Source organism: Notamacropus eugenii, chromosome 5 (assembly GCF_028372415.1).
Source record: "Notamacropus eugenii isolate mMacEug1 chromosome 5, mMacEug1.pri_v2, whole genome shotgun sequence".
Taxonomy (NCBI): domain Eukaryota; kingdom Metazoa; phylum Chordata; class Mammalia; order Diprotodontia; family Macropodidae; genus Notamacropus; species Notamacropus eugenii.
The window spans coordinates 128,535,662-128,550,866 of record NC_092876.1 but is presented as its reverse complement, the minus strand read 5'-3'; the positions used below and the strand labels follow the sequence as shown (position 1 = coordinate 128,550,866).

Here is a 15,205-nt window from a genome sequence, read left to right as displayed (position 1 = left end):
CTAATGTATTTTCATTTGACTATATAAACAATGAATATGTAATCTAAATGAAGTAAATTATTGTTAATTTTATTTGGGATGACTTAATAGTTTGCTTTTTGCTAAATTGAATTGTCAAAATTTTTCTCTTTATCCCATATAGTGCTTTGTAACTAGTATTTCAGTATGGATGCTTCTTCAATCAATACAGCTCTATTTGGAATTCAAAGTCCTTTGTTATCCAGCTTCCTCCTATTTTTCTAGTCTTCTTACACCTTGCTTTATGATCTGTACCCTTTGATTCAGTGACACTGGCTTCCTGGCTGTTCCATGAACAAGGCACTCATTATCTTGCTTCTAAGCATTTTCTCTGGCTCTCCCCTAGAAGCTGGAATGCTTTCCCCACCTCTGCTCCAACTAATGACCTCCCTGGCTTCTTTTAATTCCCAACTGAAATTCCATCTCCTTTCCCTTAATCCTAGTGCCTTCCCTCTGTTAATTATTTCCAATTTATCTTCCTTGTATGTATTTATTTGCATGTCGCCTCCCTCATTACATTATAAGCTTCTTGAGGGCAGGGACTGTCTTGCCTCTGTTGGTGTCCCTAGCACTTAGCACAATGCCTGGCACATATTCAGAGCTTAATAAATACTTGTTAAATTGAATTGAAATAAACAGAGATTAAGTGATTTGTCCAAAATCACACAGCTAGTATGTATCTAAGGCTGTATTTCAACTCAGGTTTTCCTGACTCCTGGTCCAGCTCTCTATGCCATTTAGCTGTCAAATTTTGTATCAGAGGTAAACTGGTTAGCTACAGGTCAGCTAGTGAGTAAGTTTCAGGACTGTGTTTCAAGCTTACTCCAGTACTGTTCTCAGTACACTGTACTTCTGTACTCCCTACCCCCATTATCATCATCACCATAGGATAGTAAAATATATCCAGGTTGCATCCAGAGGCATCATTGGGCTTAGAACATAGTAGGTCCATCTAATTTGATATTTCCCTTTCATCTTACTATTGCATGTAATCATAATATGTAATTTTGAGTTATGACCTAAGATTCTCTTTAAATGGCCCACCATTAACATTGAGTTCTATATGATATTTTCTAGTTATAGTTCCATAATCCCCACCCTCATCAGCGTGCTCTGTAAATAACTTTGTAGTCACATCATCACCAAAAAAAGAGAAAAAATACCAAAAACAAAAAATACTCTCTGGAATGTACAACCCTGGTCCTTCTTTTAGGTTCATTAAATAGTGCAATCTTGGTTTCTAATCTCATATTTAATTGATGTTTGGAATATTTTAAGTGATCAGATGAATTTTTAAAAATCATCCATTTTAAAAACATATAGAAAATAAACTTTTATTAATTTTTCCCACAAAAATGTTATTTTAAGACTGGTTTGGTAGATAACTTTCTCAAGAACGTGAGGGCTAGGATTTTAATCATTTTTACCTGTGTTTTCCAGCTTCTCCCACAGGACTTATTTGGGCTGTTATTTTTCAGGGAAAAATCTTGGAGGAATAAGTGTTTTGTTGATTGATTGTACAAGAAAGTTTTAGACTGATGGTATCCTGAAAGAGCTTGAACTTAGTCATATTCCAAAATTGTTGAATGAAAAAACCAACCTATTTTAAAAATTAATGAAATTCTGATACATAATGGTATGGTAAATCATTAGAAAATGTGAGGAAATTTCCCCTTTCTAGCATCCTTATGATGAACCAAAGACTCTGAACCAATACCTAGAGCCCTCTTATTCACATGACTAGGTGTTGTAGGTAGTATCTTATGTGAAAAAAGTATGGTTGTGGAAGTATCTTTGATTTTCACCAATGCCTGGTAAAGGGCATTGCACATAAAAAGTATGAAATAAATGTTTGCTTCACTTTGCTTCACTTGCATCTTTCTTTTTTAATCTTTATAATTAAAAAAATTTTTAAATTTATTTTCCGTTTTCAGCATTCATTTCCACAAAATTTTGAATTTCAAATTTTCTCCCCATCTACCCCCTCCTTCCACCCCAGAATAGCATGTATTCTGATTACCTTTTCCTCCAATCTGCTCTCTCTTCTATCACCGTCTCCCCCCTTTCTTATTCCCTTCCCTTCTATTTTCCTGTAGGGCAAGACAGATTTCTATACCCCATTGCTTATATATCTTATTTCCTAGTTGCATGTAAAAACTTCCCTTCATATTCAGCTCACCCTGTGCCATGTGTGTGTGTGTGTGTGTGTGTGTGTGTATGTGTATGTCTCTCTTTCATATTTTTCTTGGAGGCTTTTGATGCAGGAGCTTTGACTTTAGTGTCTTCTTTTTCTTGTATGTTTTGACCTTCCTAGTCATCAGTGACCTAAGAAAATACCTCTTCACCGAGAAAGTAAGAATCTGTAGTCTATTTCTTTTTTCCTCGTTTGCTCACTTTCTTAGCCAGTTAACTTGGCTTTTGAGCTCTTTGTTAAGTGAAGGACTCTAGAAGCAACCTCTGCTTCAACAGTGGCTGCAGCCTCCCTAGGGCTAGTTCCAGGGCTGGATCTGGGTCTGGGGCTTGGGGTGGGGCTGGACCACACTCCCCTCTCAGCCAGTTGAGAGACCCTTCCCACTAACCTTTGAGGCTTTTTTGGGGGTTTGTAGGTTGAGAAGCCTGGAAACCACAGTAGTTGCTAGCGATTCAGTCCCCGAAAACCTGCTCCCACTCAGTTCGTGCTGGTGTGGCCCATGCTGAACTGCATGCCACTCCCAGCCTGGTGCAATAGACCCTTCCTGTCAACCTTTCGGATTGTCTTGGACTGGAAATTTACTTCAGTCTGCTATTTTGTGGCTTCTGCTGCACTAGAATTTGTTTAGAGTCATTTTTTACAGGATTTTTGAGGTGTTTGGGGATGGAACTACAGGAGGTTCCTGCTTCTACTCTGCCATCTTGGCTCCACCCCCCTGGATTATCTTTCTTAGAATTTAATTCCATAAAAGTGAAGGACTCTAGAAGCAGTCTCTGCTTCAACAGTGGCTGTAGCTGCCGTGGGGCTAGTTCCGGGGCTGGATCTGGGTCTGGGGCTTGGGCTCAGACTGGACCACGCTCCTCTCTCAGCCATGTGTGTGTGTGTGTGTGTGTGTGTGTGTGTGTGTGTGTCTGTGTCTGTGTCTGTGTCTGTGTCTGTGTCTGTGTAATCCCTCCAACTACCCAAATGCTGAGAGAAGTCTCAAGAGTTATAAATATTTTTCCATGTAGGAATGTAAACAGTTCAACTGTAGTAAGTCCCTTATGATTTCTCTTTCTTGTTTGCCTTTTCATGCTTCTCTTGATTCTTGCGTTTGAAAGTCAAATTTTATATTCAGTTCTGGACTTTTCATCAGAAATGCTTGAAAGTCCTCTATTTCACTGAATGACCATTTTTTTCCCTTGAAATATTATATTCAGTTTTGCTGGGTAGGTGATTCTTGGTTTTAATCCTAGTTCCTTTGACTTATGGAATATCATATGCCAAGCTCTTTGACCCCTTAGTGTAGAAGCTACTAGATCTTTTTATCCTGATTGTATTTCCACAATACTCAAATTGTTTTTTTCTGGCTGCTTGCAATATTTTCTCCTTGACCTAGGTAATCTGGAATTTGGCTACAATATTCCTAAGAATTTTTCTTTTCAGATCTCTTTCAGGAGGTAATTAGTGAATTCTTTCAATATTAACTTTACCCTCTCATTCTAGAATATCAGGGCAGTTTTCCTTGATAATTTCATGAAAGATGATGTCTAGGCTCTTTTTTGATCATGGCTTTCAAGTAGTCCCATAATTTTTAAATGGTCTCTCCTGGACCTATTTTCCAGGTCATTTGTTTTTCCAGTGAGATATTTCACATCATCTTCTGTTTCTTCATGCCTTAGGTTTTGTTTTGTAATTTCTTGGTTTCTCATAAAGTAATTAGCTTCCATCTGCTCCGTTCTAATTTTTAAAGGACTATTTTCTTGAGTGAGCTTTTGAACCTTCTTTTCTGTTTGACTAATTCTGCTTTTTAAAGCATTCTTCTCCTCATTGGCTTTTTGGATCTCTTTTGCCATTTGGGTTAGTCTATTTTTAAAGGTGTTATTTTCTTCAGCATTTTTTTGGGTCTCCTTTAGCAAGCTGTTGATTTGCTTTTCATAATTTTCTTGCATTACTCTCATTTCTCTTCCAAATTTTTCCTCCACCTCTCTTACTTGATTTTCAAAATCCTTTTTGAGCTCTTCTATGGCTTGAGAACATTGCATGTTTATTTTGGATGCAGAAGACTTTACTTTAATGTCTTTCTCTGATGTTATGCATTGTTCTTCCTCATCTGAAAGGATGGAAGAAGATACCTTTTCACCAAGAAAGTAACCTTCTATAGTCTTATTTTTTTCCCTTTTTGGGGCATTTTTCCAGCCAATTACTTGATTTTTGAGTCCTTTGTCAAGAGGAGGGTATACTCTAGGGACCTGTAAGTTCTCAGTTTCTCCAAGGTGGCATAATCAAGGGAGAGGAGTTACTCCTCTCCTGACCTGCGCTCTGGGAACAACCACAAGCACTCTTCTGCCCAGGATCTGCAAGTAGAATTCCCTCTTCAGAGCCTCCACCAGTTCCACCAGCCAGTGCTCCTCCTCACCCCAGTACCGCCAGCCAGGGCTGAGATCCAGATCAACAGGTCAATTCCCCCAGGGTCTTTAGGCTGAGGGCTCCACAAATGGACTCTGTCCCCTCCTGGGGCCGGGGCTAGGGCAGGACCCTGCTCCCTTCTCACCCATGTGAAAGAGCTTTCTCATTGACCTTTGGAGCTGTCTTTGGCGTTTGTGGGTTGAGTAATCTGGAAACCACAGCTGCTGTCTGTGATTTTGCACCCTGAAGCCTGCTGTTTTCCTGTTCCTGCCATGCCATGTGGCCAAGGCTGGGCTGTGCTCCACTCCGAACCTGGTATGATAGACCTTTTCCTTTTGGCCTTCCAGGCTGTCTTTGGCTGGAAATCTCTTTCACTATGTCATTTTGTGGCTTCTGCTGCTGCTCTAGAATTTGTTTAGAGTCATTTTTTACAGGTATTTTAATGGGCTGTGGGGAGAAAGCTCTGCCTTCTTGGCTCCACCTGCCAAATATATTCCTATGAAAAACAAATTTAACTGAGAAATCTATCTGTATGCAAATTAAACTTAATAGTGCCACTTAGAATTTCCTATATAGTACACAGATGAAAGTAGCTCCCATGTGCCCTTCTGTACAAATTATTTGGGTAGGTTATGATTTCATGACTTTTGACTAAATTAATTTATAGAGAACTGTGATTTGCAGAAGTTTTTGCATTACTGGTTTTACTGTAGTGGAAGAACAAATCTATTTCTTTCATTTATAGTTGTGATTTAATGTACTTTAGTTAGGGTAATGATATAGTTCACTGATATGAATTATGTTGAGGACTTCTTACTCGGGGTAACATTTTTCCCTTGTTAGTACTTATTTTGCTTTAGAGTTTTGAGCCTGTGAACTTGGAGTCAGGTCTGATCAGCTGGAACTTCTGATTTTTAATCTGGGCTCTGCTACTGATTCCAAGAAAGAATTACTCCACATGTTTGTCTTTTTACACATCTGTTCATCAAGGATCACTACCTTCCAATAGCACCATATGGATTAATTTAAACTCTTGAAGGAATCCAGGTGTGCACGCACATAAAAACACACACACACACACACACATACACACACACACAGATTTGTATATAAAAATTCTGCAAGACACAGGGTGCTTTGTTGAAGAAATCCAAAAAATAGGTTTTATTCATGGTGTGATGGCTTATTGAATTGCTTAATTCCATTGTGCCTTATTTTGCTTTCTATGTAATAAGATCTGTTTCTTTGTATTGCTGAAGTAGTTTTTAAGTTTTGTAGTCTTGGTGGTAACTTTTAGCTGGTCTAAGAACAAAACTCTTTGATATTACTGGTTATTTAAAAAATAAACCCACAAATAGTCTTTCATTTCCAGCATGGATTAGTAGTTTTGCTTATGATATTAAAGTAAAACCAGATATCACTTCATGAGTGTCTCCTTAAAAGCAGTTTCAATCTTCCCATTGTTTCAAGATGTATGCTTTTGTTTAGTGCTATCTCTCCCTCCCCTTTTCAGAGACAAGAGAGAGATGTATTGGTAATTTCATAAAATCCTAGGTCTTAAAACTGGGTTTGTCTTTAGGGGTCGAGTCCTCTTTCACTTTGAGAGAAATGTTTACAAACCAAAAAGTCTTAAAGATCAGTGCTCCATGGGAAGTGATGAGGATTTTTGGGATCACCTTTTGTAAGGCAGGGGCACCCAAAAGAGAGGGATTTTTTTTCCGGGGGGGGGGGGGGGAGGAATTTTCTCCCTTCTAGAATGGTCAATACGTTTCCTTCAGGAAACAAATGGTAGGTAAGAGTAGCTGCTTCTTCATGATTGAGCAGGCTAGGATGGCTAGATTGAGCAAAGCAACAACTTGGAGAACTTTGATGTAAATATCTGAAATCTCAGGAAAGGAGTTTGTAGTAGATTTGGTAATGTACAGTCAATCTTCAACTTTTGAGAGGGTAATTTTCCTAGAAAACATCATGAAAGTCAAAAATGTGAATGTTGAACATTGAACCTATGGGCAACAGGGGATTGGGTTCCTTGACCACCTAAAACTGTAATCTTTTACTAGAGAGTCCTGGAAATAAACTTTTTTGTATAGTTTTATAACAGAATAATCATCCTGATGATACATACTTTTCCTAACACTGTAACCATGAAATAACCCCTCAAATGCAGTATACAAAATAAAATTGGTAACATGCAGAAAACATTTTTTCTTGCTAGTATCTCCCTAGAATTTTGTGACCTTTTGTGCAAACATCTCAATTAAATATAAACCAAACCACTGATTTCAGACAATATTTACTTTTTATAACTCATGAAATCTATAGTACCATAAATGTTATACAGGAAATGAAAATCTTAAGACTAAAACTTTTTTTAACCTGAATCTTACCTTCCACTGTGTCAGATGATGGTGTGAGGACATTATACTTTATACTGTACTGCTGTAAAACTCTCTACCTTGACTGCTTTCTGAAAACCAAGGGAGAGATTGCTGGGTCTTTTGTCACTGCTGTTTGAAGACACCAAGACTGGTGAGGTCTTTGACACTGTCCTTCTTGGTGGGTGGATGGCATTAGAGATCATGTAGGATGTACTAGCTTGAAATAATCTGTCAGTGGTGTCTGCTTCATGTGCCATTTGAGTTCCTTCAGGGCTTCCAAGTATGGGAGCATAGCAGAGGTGAGTTGATACTGAGGCTTCTAATGATGATGGGGGATTGGTAGCCTTGATGTCTCTAGCCAACTGGTTGATTAGGCTGACAGCATCTGCAGATATTTCAGCATGAAATTTATCTAGCACCTTTAGTTTCTTAATAAGCCACATCACTGACCTTGCACACTTGAACTTAGAACCCAAAGGACTTGCACTGTACTTTAGGGCATAATTACAACACAAAACTTCTTTTAAAGGGAAACAATAAAAATATGCAACAAATGCATGGGTACCTCTCTATGAGACTGGTGAAGAATCTACCAGGTTACATGCCACTCCACAGACTTACGCACACTGCATCTTTAATTTTTTTCTCTACTCTTCATAGTTGTGAAGGTATGCAATTACCAACATGAAAGTAAAAATGAAGTTACTAATAAAATCACCTGAATGCTTGAACATGCTGAGGATTGTACATTAAATATGAGAGATATTTTAATATTTCAGGCTTTATGGTAAAGGAGTAGATAATATATTGACAAATTCATGTAAAGATAACTGAAGTAATAGTAAATTAACTTCAAAATACTTGTTCTCAAAAAAACTAGTAGAATAAGAATATTATTGTTTGCTATTTTCAGGTAAATATAAAATGTGAGTTTTACTTTTATTTATACATATTTAATATAATACAATATATATATATTTTATTTATATACATACACACATATATGTGTATATGTGCACATGTGTGTGTGTGTGTATGTATGTGTGTATATGGAGAGAGAGAGAGATTTAAGATTTACTCAGTCAAGTCACCCTATTTCAAGTAGGGCAACCACTGGTTACATGATTTTTAATGAAGCTGTTTTCCTTCTCCTCTCCCTTCAGTTTCCTCATTTATGAAGAGAATGAGTAGTTCTTTCCTGCCTTCTGTTTTCTCATTTGTAAAATGAGGACTTTGAGCTGGTGTCTAGATATAGTACATAAATGAGGGCCTTGAACAAGTAAAGACCTTTAAAGACAATTATTTTTGTTTCAGAGACAGCATAACAAAATAGAAAAAAAAACATTTTAATTCAGAAAAATTGAATAAAATTTTAGGTCCATTCCCTATCCCACATCTCACATTCCCAAGGATAGAGCTGTTTCTATTATACCACACTGCCTCAGTGTAGAGGATATGGTGAACACCATAGCTAAATATTATATTAATGTTTTTCCTATTCAGTATCTGAAAAGTGAATCTTCATTTTTCTCTATTTGCCTGGATACAGGAATTAATACTATCATAGTCTGCTCTTTAAGGACTGTTCTTTCTGCAAATGTGTCTGCTCTCATCCTTTATGAGCTGTGCACTATAGGTAAGAAATTTTGCCTCATATGATACTTACTCATGAGGATGAATGAAGTTAATTTCTTTAAAATGTTCCTTATTTAATATCACTTGAAATAACCCCTGGAATGAAATTGAGGAGACTTGCTTCTCAATTATGACTGAATCATTAATTTGTTTTGTGATCTTGAATAAGTCATTTCACCTCTCTGGATCTCATATTATACTGTGAAATAAAGGAATTAATTGACTGTTTAAATAATAAAAAATATCCTCTACTCCTGTCACTTGTGGGTGGGAAATGTCACTTTTGCATTGTTCATATGATATAAATGAGGTTGCAGATTTGTACCACAGTATGTGTATTTCTTTGTTTCTTACTGTCTGATTTTTTTTTTTTTAAAGATTCTACTCCTGCTTTTAAGAGATGATTGGAATTCTGGGTCATATGACCAACAAAATTGAGGACTAGACATTTTCTCCCATCTTCACTACCTCTCAGACTACTCTAAAGCATCCCCCTTACAGAGTAATTATGTGTATGGGATAAAGTGATTCCAGCTATTTTCATGGTTTAAATTACCAAGAATCCTAATGAGGTAGCAATTCAGTGCACTAATGGCATTGAAGTAGCAGCCTCTCCTCTATAATCAACTATCTCAATCAATTAGTCAACATTTATTAAGCAACAACTGTTTGCCAATCACTGTACCAAGTTCTTGGCATGCAAAAAAGAAGCAAAAGACAATTCCTACCCTCCAGAAGCTTTCAACCAAATGGTGAAGAAACATGCAAATATATACACACAGAGGAAGCTATATACAGGATAAAAAGGAAATAATTAAGAGAGAGAAGACACGGAAATTAAGAAAGATTAGGGATTGCTTCCTATGGAAGGTGGGATTTTAGTTGGGAGATAAAGCCAAGAAGTCAATACATATTAACACTACAGAGGGCAAAGTCATTCCCAAGCCTCCCCCACACCTTCCCACAAACAAACAAACACTCAGGAGCCTAGCTCTACCTGCCTGCCTGTGTCCTTCCCACCTCTGACTATCCTGCCACACTTCTTCTCAGTTCTGCTCCACCCTTCCTGCTCTACCTGTTCAGCAAGCTCCTGCCACCACATGTGACTTAGGCTTCCATGTGATTTAATCGGCATAGGGAAAGATTTTCCCATTTAAATGACCGTTACAGTAGGTTTATTTTGTATCCTTCAACTTTGCTAAAGTTTTTCCTTGTCAAACTTCTAAGGAACAATTATTAATAATAGTATGCAAAAAAATTCTCCAAAATTAGGAAAGAAAGTACCCATATATCTTCCTTATATGAGACAAATATAATCCTCACAACTAAATAATAGAAGGATAAAGTACAGAAAATTTAGAGACCATAATCATTAATAAACATTGATCCAACAATTTTAAATAAAATTCTGTCAAACATGCTATAACAGTTCATCCAAGTAATCATTGGTTATGACCAAATGGGATGTATACCAGTAATACAAGGATAGTTCAATATTAGAAAAACAATCAGAGCAATCACTAAAAACTAAAACATCCCAGGTCATATGATTATCTGAATAAATGTGGGAAAAGACTGTGACAAAATATAGTGCTTATTTGTAGTAAAAATTCTTCAAAGTATGATCATAGAAGGACCATTTGTAATATAAAAGTATTTTTAAGCCAAAAATGGAATATTATCCAATGTGGACACTTCAGAAGCTTTCATGGTAAATACAGGAAGAAAACAAAGATATTTATTCTTCCCCCAGTTATTTATTTTAATAGGGGTAGCTAGGTGGTACAGTGGATAGAGCATCAGTGCAGGAATCAGGAGGACCTGAATTCAAATCTCACCTCACTAGCTGTGGGACCTTGGGCAAGTCACTTAACCCCAATTGCCTTATCCGGGGTCATCTCCAGTCATCCTGATGAATATCTGGTCACTGGATTCAGATGGCTTTGGAGGAGAAGTGAGACTGGTGACCTGAACAGCCCTCCCTCCCTCAAAACAAAGTCAAGTGCAAGTCATGTCATCATTTCTCTGATGGCGTGGTTTTCTTTGGCAACGAAGGATGCACACATTTATTCTAATTCTGAATAGCAATAAGACAAGACAGTAAAATTAAAGTTGTAAAGATAAAAGACAAATTCTAAGAAATCAGGAACGGACCTCATGGAGACAATAAATAGCTACAGTAATACAACCTTTGAAATAAATTTAAAAATCAACATGTGGGAGGAGGAGAAGTAATAGTAGTAGTAGTAGTAATAGTAAAATCCAAGAGTGAGTAATAAAAAGAGAAATTGAATTCCTTATAACTAATACTGAATAAAACATGAGGGGATCAATATACTAAAGGAAACAAAGTATTTATTGCACAGATTCCGTTACAGAATGTTCCTTAAAGAAATTAAGTATAACCTTAATTGCTGGAAAAATTGTCAGTGGTCATGTTTGGGCTGTACTAATATGATAAAAATGACAATAATATAAAAATTAATTCATACTTTTTTCTTCTTTTTTTTTTATTTAACTTTTAACATTTATTTTCACAAAATTTTGGGTTACAAATTTTCTCCCCTTTTATCCCCTCCCCCCCCCCAAACCCAAGCATTCTAATTGCCCCTGTGACCAATCTGCTCTCTCTTCTATCCTCCCTCTCTGCCCTTGTCTCCATCTTCTCTTTTGTCCTGTAGGGCCAGATAGCTTTCTTTACCCCTTAACCTGTATTTCTTATTTCCTAGTGGTAAGAACATTACAGTTGATCCTAACACTTTGAGTTCCAACTTCTTTAGCTCCCTCCCTCTCCACCCCTTCCCTTTGGAAGACAAGCAATTCAATATAGGCCAAATCTGTGTAGTTTTGCAAATGATTTCCATACTAGTTGTGTTGTGTAGGACTAGCTATATTTCCCTCCATCCTATCCTGTCCCCCATTACTTCTATTCTCTTATGATCCTTACCCTCCCCATGAGTGTCGACCTCGGATTGCATTCTCCTCCCCATGCTCTCCCCTCTATCCTCCCCCCCACCCTGCTTGTGCCCTTGTCCCCCACTCTCCTGTATTGTGAGATAGGTTTTCCTATCAAAATGAGTGTGCATTATATTCTTTGCTTTAGTGGAATGTGATGAGAGTAGACTTCATGTTTTTCTCTCACCTCCCCTCTTTATCCCTCCACTAATGAGTCTTTTGCTTGCCTCTTTTATGAGAGATAATTTGCCCCATTCAATTTCTCCCTTTCTCCTCCCAATATTTCTCTCTCACTGCTTGATTTCATTTTTTTTTTTTAAGATATGATCCTATCCTCTTCGATTCACTCTGTGCACTCTGTCTCTATGTATGTGTGCGTGTGTGCATGTGTGTGTGTGTACTCCCACCCAGTACCCAGATACTGAAATGTTTCAAGAGTTACAAATATTGTCTTTCCATGTAGGAATGTAAACAGTTCAACTTTAGTAAGTCCCTTATGACTTCTCTTTGCTGTTCACCTTTTCATGGTTCTCTTCATTCTTGTGTTTGAAAGTCAAATTTTCTTTTCAGCTCTGGTCTTTTCATCAAGAATGCTTGAAAGTCCTCTATATCATTGAATGACCATTTTTTCTGTTGAAGTGTTCTACTCAGTTTTGCTGGGTAGGTGATTCTTGGTTTTAGTCCTAGTTCCTTTGACTTCTGGAATATCCTATTCCATGCCCTTCGATCCCTTAATGTAGAGGCTGCTAGATCTTGTGTTATCCTGATTGTATTTCCACAGTACTTGAACTGTTTCTTTCTAGCTGCTTGCAATATTTTCTCTTTCACCTGGGAATTCTGGAATTTGGCCACAATGTTCCTAGGAGTTTCTCTTTTTGGATCTCTTTCATGTGGTGTTCTGTGGATTCCTTGAATATTTATTTTGCCCTCTGGTTCTAGAATCTCAGGGCAGTTTTCCTTGATAATTTCATGGAAGATGATGTCTAGGCTCTTCTTTTGATCATGGTTTTCAGGTAGTCCCAGAATTTTTACATTGTCTCTCTTGAATCTATTTTCCAGGTCAGTTGTTTTTCCAGTAAGATATTTCACATTATCTTCCATTTTTCCAATCTTCTCGCTATGTTCTGTGATATCTGTCTTTCTCATAAAGTCTTAGCGTCCATCTGTGCCATTCTAGTTTTGAAAGAACTATTTTCTTCAGTGAGCTTTTGAATCTCCTTTTCTATTTGGCTAATTCTGCTTTTGAAAGCATTCTTCTCCTCATTGGTTTTTTGAACCTCTTAGGCTAGTTTTCAAGGTGTTAATTTCTTCAAGATTTTTTTGGTTCTCCTTTAGCAGGGAGCTGATCTGCTTTTCATGCTTCTCTTTCATCCCTCTCATTTCTCTTCCCAGTTTTTCCTCCACCTCTCCAACTTGATTTTCAAAATTCTTTTTGAGCTCTTCCATGGCCTGAGCCCATTGGGTGGGCTGGGACACAGAATCCTTGATTTCTGTGTCTTTGCCTGATGGTAAGCATTGTTCTTCCTCATCAGAAAGGAAGGGAGGAAATGTCTGTTCTCCAAGAAAGTAGCCTTCAATAGTTTTATTTCTTTTCCCTTTTCTGGGCATTCTCCCCAGCCAGTGGCTTGACCTCTGAATATTCTCCTCACACCCACCTCTCCTCCTGGTCCTCCCAGCCAGCGTTTGGGGACTGAGATTCAAATGCTGCTTCCCGCCTCAGGGCTTTTGGCGGGGGCAGGGCTGCTATTCAGTGTGAGAATTAAGTTCAGGTGGTCAGGTCGGGGCAGGGCTGCCTCTCAGGCTCAGTTCCTTCAGGGGGTTTATGTACAGACCTTCCACAATGGATCCAGGCTCCGCCCGCTTGGAGAGTCCCGGTCTGCAGCCGCCTCTCAGCTTCTATCTCCCGGGGGGGCCTGAGCCATGGGGGCACCCCACTCCCCTCTCAACCTGCCAAAGAGACTCCCCCACCGAACCCCGTCACCTGTGGGTGGAGGGACCCCCGTGGCCGCTGGAGATCCCATCCCTGAAGCCCGCTCGGATCTTTTCCTCTCGGTGCTGCGGCCGCGGCAGGGCTGCACTCAGCTCCCAGTCCTGGCTCCCAGTCCCGGCGCCCAGTCCGCAGCGCAAAGGACCCCCTGCAAGAGGTTTGCAGGTCTCTCCGGAACAGAAATCTCCCTTGCTCCAATGTTCCGTGGCCTCTGGGTGCAGAATTCGCCGTGAGTTACTTCCCTGTAGCCGTTCTATGGGTTGTGGGTTCGGAGCTATGTGTATGTGCGTCTTTCTACTCCGCCATCTTGGCTCCGCCCCCTAATTCATACTTTCAATACTAAACACATTCAGTTATCAAAGGGATCCTTTCAAAACTTGATAATAACAAAATTCATTTAAAAAGTAAAAAAGATTTAGAATATCAAGGGAAATAATAAAAAGATGCAGAAGACAATGAGGCAGTTGCGCTTCTAGACCTCAGACAGTATCATAAAGCAGCTACATTAAAACTATCTGGCATTGGTTTAAGTATTCTCTATTTGCTTTAATCTCCTCCTCTGTAAAACTATGGATAATAATACTACCTTTTCTTCCCACAGTTGTTTTTAGGATAAAATGAGCTAATATTTGTACTGTGGTTTTCAAACTTCAGCACATATAAATTATTGATATAATTACTGATGATAATAATATAAATAATAATATATACTGATGATAATTATTATAAAATAGGTAGATCAGTGGAACAGACCAGACTTGGCGCAAAGTGTTCATGCTAAAAATTAATGGCAACTTAAGCAGTAAATTATTTCCCAATTATGTTAGAAAGATATTTTTCCTCTGTAACATCAAGCTTATCTTTGTTGGAAATATTATAGTTTTGTTTCTGCAGTGATTTGAAACCATCACATTATATATATGCAATGATTTTGGTGTTTGAATAGTAATTAAATTAAGCTGACCACTTCTGAGTAAAAGCAATGTGTTCTTGAAATTTCTCACACTGACATCAAATTGTTTGTGAACCATCACAGAGATGTGACATTGAATGCAAACTGATTCTCAACTGATAGCCCAACGCATGCGTGTTTCCTCATTTGCATTTTGTTCACTGCAACAGAAGCACTCCCTAATTTCCTCTGAAAGCCTGTATTTGTAATTTATTAGCTTTGTAATCACATGAATGTTATGAACATTGGTGTTCTTGCAGCACAAATTTCAGGCTGTTTGAAAACAGTGATTATTGGGCATTTACATTAAAAACCATCTTGATACTGTTATGGACCATCAAAAACATTCTATAGGAATAGGTTTTATATTGCCTCTTATGGTTGGTTTTTTTTTCCAGTTTAAATTTATCTTCTGCTTTTGCTACTATTTTTGTATATGGCATGCTTTAAAATGACATTGTTGGCAACACTGGTTACTAATTCAGTAATGTTTTTGTGTGTGAGTATAGCCAGGTTGCTAATGATAGAAGAGAAGAAAGTCCTATTTGAAAAGATTGTTCTTTTAAAATAAAGTTTTGTTTACTCTTAAATATTGTTTAAAAGGATATCATATATGCAGTTGAACTTAAAGTACATTTATCATTCAATATAGTGGTTTTTATTACTCATTAAAAAAGTAAGTTTTTTACTTCATAACTAGC

At 37.9% G+C, this 15,205-nt stretch overlaps 1 protein-coding gene across 2 annotated transcripts in view; it reads left to right on the top strand.

Annotated features, from left to right (window-relative positions):
• The window catches only part of UVRAG (UV radiation resistance associated), a 428,278-nt gene that overhangs the window by 190,868 nt on the left and 222,205 nt on the right, over positions 1-15,205 (top strand). The window lies entirely within an intron of this gene.